The sequence below is a fragment of the Crocuta crocuta genome, unplaced genomic scaffold, assembly GCF_008692635.1.
Source record: "Crocuta crocuta isolate KB4526 unplaced genomic scaffold, BGI_CrCroc_1.0 scaffold288, whole genome shotgun sequence".
NCBI classification, from domain to species: domain Eukaryota; kingdom Metazoa; phylum Chordata; class Mammalia; order Carnivora; family Hyaenidae; genus Crocuta; species Crocuta crocuta.
In genome coordinates, this window is record NW_027532607.1 from 329,544 (window position 1) to 338,448 (window position 8,905).

The 8,905-nt window shown below is 41.7% G+C and overlaps 1 protein-coding gene across 1 annotated transcript in view; it reads right to left on the bottom strand.

Annotated features, from left to right (window-relative positions):
- NSF (N-ethylmaleimide sensitive factor, vesicle fusing ATPase) overlaps positions 1-8,905 on the bottom strand; it is a 344,592-nt gene that overhangs the window by 136,708 nt on the left and 198,979 nt on the right. The window lies entirely within an intron of this gene.

Sequence of the window (8,905 nt, forward strand, 5' to 3'; positions counted from 1 at the left end):
TGGGGGGGGGAGGAAGGAAGAGAAAGAGGTCAAGTTAAATGACCTTTAAGGTCTCTTCTCACTCCATAATCTCATGACTGACAATTTCTTTCAGATAGGACATTTGCATGCATGCATAGATCTATGCAAACTTGTTCAAATATTCCAGTATAACTCAATCAGCCAAGCACATCCTTATCCCCAATGACGCAGTTAATGTCCCCAGGTTTATGACCAGTGTAATCTCTGGGCAGGATCCATCCCCTCAAAGGGTTTTTAGCTCGACGCACACTGCAGTGGAGCACTGTACCAGCCCGATCTCCCCTTTGCCAAACCCATACTACACCGCGATCTTCAGAGGCTAAAGGAGGAAGTAAAATTTAAAACCCTGAAACTACCACATATGCCGCTGCATTCAGAGCGACTGTCATTCATAAACACAAAACGCGACTCCCCAAATGCATCTCCATTCCAAGCTGAAGACATTCCTGCCTGACCCGACAGTGACAGGTCCCCTAGAGAGCTGGGGTTTCACACTAAAAGTCACTTGAGTCCCCTCGCCCTTTCCCAAGACAAGTCACTCTGAAGAAGCAGAAACGGGTCCCTAATGATCCTTCCCAAAGCCCTCGCCCCAATGCAGCAGACGGATCCCCCGCAGTTATTTCAGCGGCTGCATCTACTAAGCCCTCGAGTGCGGAGAACACCCCAGAGCCGGTCCGACGGGGCTGGGACGACCACAATCGGGCGGCTGCCTTGGGGGAGGCGGGTAACAAGACCCAAGGGATGGAAAGGGGGAATCAAGGGAGACCCAGGAGGCGCGGGTGGGTGGTGAGGGGTCACCTCCCCTAGAGCTTCCTCAGGGGGATGGAGTTTCCGAGGAGGGCTTAATCCCCTGCCACCGCTCCCCCTTCTCACCCTCATGCCCTTCTCCGGCTTGCCGCCCCCTCCGACTCCCCATTCGCTCGGACTCACTCCCCCTCCCCTGGAGCCATCTGGACTTCGGAGTGCCCGNGGGCTCGACGGCCGCCTAGCGAGGGCGGGGAGGTGACGCCATCTTAAGCGGCAGCTGTGGGTGCAGTGACTCCGTGTTTCTTTCGAGGACCTGTCGCTCTCCGATGTCTCAACGGCTTCTTTTGCGAATCTTGTCCCATCTGGCCGTTTGTGCCGCAAGGCCTTTGATGCTTTAATGACTTAGCCTTGTTTCTCTTTGCCCGCTGCCGCTTGCGCAGTAATGGCCTTTCTGCGTCCAGATCCCCTGAAATGGGTGAATGTGCCTGAGAGCTCTCCGCGCGGGTACAGTTGGTTCTGAATTCAAGTTCTGTGTTAATTCAAGCTTTTCTCTGTAGGCGAGCTCGTTTACCTAGTGCCTGGAAACTATCAGCGTTGGACTTTATACTTAGCTGATGTGTCGCCTGGAAAACTAATTTCATCAAATTTGAAAGTGAATTGTGATTATTTCTATAACTTTATGGTCTATCGTAACTATTAAGTATATTTATCTATAAAGGTAAGGTTTTTAACAATCTTTGTCATTCCCCAGGGTTGTTTCATTTTAGACTATAGGTAGAATTTGAATGAAGTGTGCCCTAAATTCTTAATTTTTTCACCTCGATATACCTACTATAGCATTTCCTCGCTGGAATCTCAGAATAGAAGATAATAGGGGCGCCTGGTCGGCTTTGCTGGTAGAGTGACTCTTGATCTCAAAGTTGTGAGTTCAGGCCCCACATTGAGCATGGAACCTACTCAAAAAGAATTCTTTAAAAAAGAATAGAGGATAAAGAGAAAATAAATGATAGTAACAGCAGCCGCACCCCGCAAGGTTGAGATTCTGCCTAACGGTTTCGTTGATGCTTTTATTGCCCCTGCCCTACTAGCTTAAATTTTCTCCATATTTACACAAGACACAGAAAAACAACAGGATTTGTTATCTTTCATTTCTCACAGATAATTAGGAAAAAAAAAGTTTTTCCAGCATGAGCAAAGGAAAAGAATTTGAAGAGCTGGGCATGCTTAGTGGTTTAAAATTGAGAATAAAAATCTTTTTAAGTGGCCTGAAGGCAGGACAGGGACAGAAGTAAAAAAGATCGGGGCAGTTTTATAAACTCTCACACTGTACGTGAGAATCATACTGCATTATTGAACAAATCAGATGTTAATTAAATCGTCAGTCGGTCAGAGTTTATCTGGGAAGACAGAACTAGTTAAATTCTGATCTATTAACTTGCAAAAACTACAAAAATTATTAGAATGAACTGGGGAGCCTGGAGGCATAGGTTCTTAGCCCTGTTCTTTCTTTGCCAACTCACTTGACAAATCCCTTAACCTCTCTGAGCCCGTTTCTGTATTCTCTCACAAAGTAAGGGGTACAATTAGATGAGCTTAATGGCTGCATCTTAACATTTTTTTGATACTTTGAATTTGTCCCTCTGAATCAAAGAGATTTACCAAACGGATCCAGAGGATGACATTGGTTCTCAGTCCAATGACCTCATGTTATTTTCAAGGCCAGAGAGTAATGCAAATGTATTTATACCACTGGTTTGTTACTAAGTAAAATAGATTGCAAGGGAAAATATCTTTAATCTGTCCAACAAGGAGGAATACTTTCCACTTAGGAAAGATAAGCCTCCTGGTTGAGTTCCAGTGTGTCTGCTTAGAGCATGTATACCCATGATAAGCAGTTCTATGTAGCATCTCACAAGTGGCGTATACTCAGCAGAATCATGCACACAGTCCTGCGGGTGGGTGTACCAAAGAAGCTCTAGATAGCCATGAACTCTTGCCCTTAAGGTGCTTAGTATCCAACTGGAACAGAAGGATTCTGAGACATTGCTTCAGGCTGTCACAGTGTCTGTGCAGATTCCTGTCTGTGCCTTGCACAGATATTCAAGGTTATCTTATAGTGGAGCTGATTCTGCATCACCGTTGAGCAATTCTTACAGAGATAGTCAATAGACAACGAATATTTCGCTGCCCCAAGTCCATGTCTCTCTTTCCAGGTCACGGTTGCTCCAGCTCATGCAGCTTGGAACCAATGTCAGACAAAGTGCCCTGCCATCCCCTGGCCCAGGAGGGAGCATAGAACTCAAGCTGGATCAAGCAGATGCTCTCTCTCTCCCCTCAGTGACTATCCTGAGGAAGAGAGAAAACTGAGCGGATTTACTGCAATGGTGTCCCCTTGAAAAGACCATTTATGAATTATCTAGACCCCTGGAGTTTATCTGGCTTCTGCCTTAGGCAAAATCTGGCTGTCCTTCTTTGTTTTCATTTGTTTGTCACTTTCCTTCTTCTTTCCCTTCCTCAAAAAAATACCTCCCTCAGCTCTTCATTGATCCTGCAATCCTTTTTTGTTTTTTGTTTTTATTTATTTCTGAGAGAGAGAGAGACAGCGTGAGCAGGGGAGGGTCAGAGAGAGGAGACACAGAATCTGAAGTAGGCTCCAGGTTCTGAGCTAGCTGTCAGCACAGAGCCCGACACGGGGCTCGAACCCACAAACCGCAAGATCGTGACCTGAGCCAAAGTTGAATGCTTAACCTACTGAGCCAACCAGGCACCCCAATCCTGAAATCCTTTTAACATGATTTCCTTTTACAATGAGAAAATAGGTAAGACAGCAAACAATGATTTAAATTTATCCTTTTTTAAAAAAAATGCCCAACATGGGGCTTGAACTCACAACCCTGAGATCAAGAGTCACACGCCCTAGTGACTGAGCCAGGCTGGTGTCCCTAAATTTATCCTAAAGTGTAAATGACTAACATCATTGTCTAGGGCTGGAGGGTGTTTTAGGGGGACCACAAGGTGGATGAGGGGAGACTAGGAATAGAGCCAGAGAGGAAAGGGGTGTTAGATACCTCAAATGAGAGCACAAAATATAATGACGTAGTAAGGAATTGGATATAGCAGTATCTAGGATAAATAACAGTGAGTAGTGGGGAGTAAGAGTTTGATCAAGATCAGTTCTTGTTAAACATGGCTACTCTGTGACCCAAAGTGATGGCCAATTTTATGTATCGATTTGGCTGAGTCACAGTGCCCAGATAATTGGTCAAACATGCTGGATGTTTTTCCACCAGGATATTTTTAGATGAGATTTACATTTAAATGGATTTTGAAAAAAAAAAATAAATAAACCCATGGATTTTGAGTAAAGTAGATTGCTCTCCATGATGTGGATGGGCCTCATCTAATCAGTCAAAGGCCTGAATTGACTAAAATGCTAATTCTCTCTGGAGCAACAAGAAATTTTCCAGCAGACTGCCTTCTAAATTCATCTGCAATATCACATCTTCCTGGTTTCCTGGCACACTGCCTTTGGACTTGAAGTGCAACTCTTCCCTGAATCTCTAACTTGCCAGCCTCCCTTATCAAATTTTTGGACTCCCTAAGCCTCCACAACCGCACAAGCGAGCCAATAAATCTTTTTATTTTATATGGATATGTATATGTATCTCAGTATATATCCATTGGGTCTGTTTCTCTGGGGAACCCTGTCCAGCACACTCCATGACCTGTCAGTGACAATGAAGTGATAGTGAAATTCAATATCACCTGTTCTACCCTGATGGGTGACCAACATCTATAGGTGGAGGCCTGATTCAAAGACTTGAAGACTGCATGGATATAATTCTATGTTCAGATTACTGACCCTTAAGCATCATTCCATTGGAATGGGGCTGAGTAACTTTCGGGTTACATAGACATTTTGGTTTAACAGTTGTAACAATTTAACTGGGGGAAAAATTTCTTTTCGTGTTTTGAAGACTAAGGGCAATAGTAAACAAGGTAGAAATGAACTGATTCAGTGTCATCTAGTTTATATAATTAACCAGTGCAGGTTTTTGGTGCTTGCCATGTCCCCCAGAACAAAACGACCTTTTGTCTGCGGAAACCCTAGGGTTAAATGAGTGGTGGTGAGGGGGGAACAGAAAGGTGTTTTAGTCACTTCGAGGCGTGGGTTTCAAAGATCTTCCAACAAGACTGCATGCAGGTGTTTCAGAGAACAGTGCTGTGTAGGGAATTCGCCACTGCATTGTAAATGTCAGAAAGCATCCTCCAGTGGCCGTGTGTATGTGAGTGACAAGGACCTGCACCCACCCCTCCTGTAGGAGCTATCAATGTGAAGCAAATAAAAGTGGGCTCCAGGGCCCCTTTTATACCCTTCCCTCTGCACCACCTCATCTCTTTCCCAAGTTCTTTCCTCATTAGTAACCTAATATATCACTCCTCCCAGAAGTATATGCAATTGCAATTTAAGAGAATATTGCTGGGGAGAGCAATGCCTTACCTAAGGAAACAACTTGCTACAGGCGAAATTTCAAAAATTGTGACATCTCTCTATATGTGGATAATGATCCTTATTCTTGCCCCTCCAATCATAACCCACAGGCCAGCCACCCATGGCCCAAGCTTAAGGGAGCCTTGTTGAAAATTTCATTTTACAGCCCCATCATAGCCAGTTTTAGGAAAATGGAGTTGCCATCCGTTTGTTTTCTGTCAGAGAAACCTGTTTTCCAAAATGATGGCTAAGGCTAGGTAACGGAGCAAAATGAAGAAAGGATATGGAATTTTTAAAGAAAGGAAGACTAGCTGATGCAATGCAGCATTCTAGCTGCAGTCAGATTTTGTTGTTATTGGGCTTTTGGGGGGTTTTTTTGGCTTTCTGTGTTTTTTTGTTTTGTTTTTTGGATGAATAGGTCTTTTTCTCTTTGGAGGATCAAGGACAAACACCTATAGTCACAAAAATCAATTTATTCTGGAAAGTCTGAGTGGGCAGGAGAGATGATAGAATCCTCCATGGAAAGGAATGAATGTTGCTATGGAAACCAGATGATCCTTTAGTGCAAGCCCCAAAGCACTTGCCAGGCTGCCTAACCCTGCATATTAATATTGTGGGTCTGGAGAGCTGCTTGCATCTCTTTGAAAAAGGATGATTCAGATATCGGACTTTTTTTTTTAAGTTTTATTTAATTTTTTGAGAGACAGCCTGGGTGGGCGCACAAGCGGGGGAGGGGCAGAGAGAAAGAGAGACAGAATCCCAAGCAGGCTCCTCACCATGGGGCTCAAACTCAAACTGTGAGATCATGACCCAAGCAGAGATCAAGAGTCCGAGGCTTAACTGGCTTGGCACCCAGGCACTCCCCCAGATATTGATTGGTCTTATGAGCTTTGACGCATTTTGAGAAAAAGGAAGTCAGAGTCTCCTGGGAAGGGCTGCGATGCCTGGAATCTTAAGACACTAGAGGCCCACAGCCCACAGTTCCCTGGGCATGACAATACTGTGTATCTGGTGGTTCTCAGGAGGGCTTTAGAGAAAAAGTGAAGGTGTGTCTTAAGGTTTCTCCTAAGGGTTAATTTACGGGAGGGCTGTTTCTGGGGCAAGGAACATGTGCAACAGGGTTTTTCAAGACAAGGAGAAGACATCTCTTGTGTAGAAGTGTGACCAGAATAGAGGGATAAGGGGTCCCTGGCTGGCTCAGGAGGTAAAGCATGTAACACTTGATCTTAAGGTCATGAGTTCAAGTCCCATGTTGGGGCATAGAGATTACTTAAATTAATAATAATAATAATAATAGTAATAGAGGGATACAGTTAGTGATACTTGGGGGACGGTGGTGTGTGTGTACTATGACATTTAGATTCTCTAAACTTAAATGTTTTCACATGAGAATTAGATCAGATCATTATCATACAGTATCTAACACATTCAGTACCAGATCCAGCAGTTACACAGCAGATACTAACTACCACTACCAAGAGTACTAGTTAGTAATGCTCTTAACTAATCTTAAAGTCTAACTCAGAAAAGGAAAGCAGTCTCCAGATAAGATATTTTTCAGGGTGAAATGATCTTTGTTTCTCCCAAGAGCACTCTGTACTTTCCATCCTGTACAAATAACATTCTATTGACAAGTGATATTTTCTATTTAAAAAAACACTCCACTCAGCCAACATCACCACAAGCAATTTATTTATTGGATCACCACAATTGAGCTTGATAAACCCCCTGACAATTACCATGATCTCAATTAAAACTTCTTCCTGATTGTCAGTTTTATATTTAAAAAAAAATAAGTTTTGCCCTATGAAATTAATATTTTCTCTCAATCACTTAAAATCACAACCTTGTCTCCTAAACACACTTACTAGTAAATTAGAGCTGTTTTCTTCTAGCCCCTCTCCCATACATTCTCCAGTATATTATAGTAAAAAATATATGAAACATATATGTATATCTAAAACATGCATATAAACACATAGAACATAAATATGTTTATATAACATGTCTCTGTGTTAATGTGTGACCTTTAATAATTGAGTGCCATGTGGGCAGGGACTTTGTTTTATTCACAGTCCTAGTATAGATCTTGGGAAAACAATGCATATTTTCAGGTCATTGGGGGTGGAGGGATAAAGTCCCATTATTATCAGCTCCAACATTCCATTGTATAAACAATGGTAGGTAAAAAACTTTTTGCCATTTCATCTTTCATGTTATGAGGAATCCATTTAAGCAACCTTCATAATTGCTGGCAAAACAGTTTTGCATCTTTGACTTAAAAGTCAGAAAAAACACACGAATAGATGTAGTAGATGAAATAAAAATATTAGTAAACATTTAGGAAAAAACAAGTAAAGAAATGAAAATGAAACCAACATGAGATCTTTTATTAACAAACAAAACATTAAAATGAGCTTACCAAATGATGAAGTAAGCACTGTTTTTAGTTGGTTGATGGGAATGTACGTTTGTACAGTCTACTCAGAATATAATTTGGCAGTGTAATTATTGAGACTTAAACAACTTCATGTTTTGACCCAGCAATTCCACTTCTGGAATTCTTTCCTGAAAAAAATAGCAAGGAATATTGGGGAAAAAGTTCACTGCAACATTATTCATATAGAAAACTTAAAAACAATCTGAACATTGAACTCCAAGAAAAGGATTAAATAAATCAGGGTGTATCTATGTGACGCAATATCCCACAGCTATCAGAAATGTTAAAAATATTGAGGCGCCTGGGTGATCAGTGGGTTGAGCGTCTGACTTCAGCTCAGGTCATGTTCTCACTGTTCATGAGTTTGAACCCCATGTTGGGCTCTGTGCTGACCTCTCAGAGCCTGGAGCCTGCTTTAGATTTTGTGTCTCCCTCTCTCTCTGCCTCTCCCTTGCTCATGCTCTTTCTCTCTCTCTCTCAAAAATGGATAAACATTAACAATTTTTTAAAGAAATGTTAAAATGTTAAGTAATGTGGAAAATGCTCAGATTAAAATGGTAACTGGGAAAAAAACCCAAGTTTTATGTATTCATAATCTGAACTATGTAAAAATTGCTCAGAAGAATGACTGGAAAGAAATCATCCAAAATATAACAGTGATTCCCTCTAGGTGATAGAATGATGGGTGATTTTTTTCCTTTTCTCTTACCTTTCTTCTCTTCCTCTCTATGGTGAGAAATGCCATTTTTCATGTATTTTTAAAAATGACTTTGTATGAGTTTTTATAGTCAGAAAAAATATTTTAAGGAGTTATGTAGAAAAACCTCCTATATGTTTACTTTCATATGTACAATCACTGTGACCGGGACAGAAAGTATCTCATTGGCAAGATTAAGACCTATGCTTTTATCTGTGATCGGCTACTTAATTTTCCTCTGTAAAATGGAAATGATAGTTTCTAATTCATGAGGCATTATGGTCTTGCAGGGAAAGTCCTTAACTTTCATTGCAAACGGTATGTGTTCAATAGGTGTTCATTTTTTATTATTTTTGTTAGGTATCATTTACAGGAGTTGGTTACCTTTTTAGGTAACCAAGTTGACATTGAGGGCGGCTGAGTTATTAAGTGTAAGTGAAGACTGGTACTGTGACATCTGAACTGTGCAGGTGGCTAGTATTTTACCCAACTGTTGAAAATCTGTTTG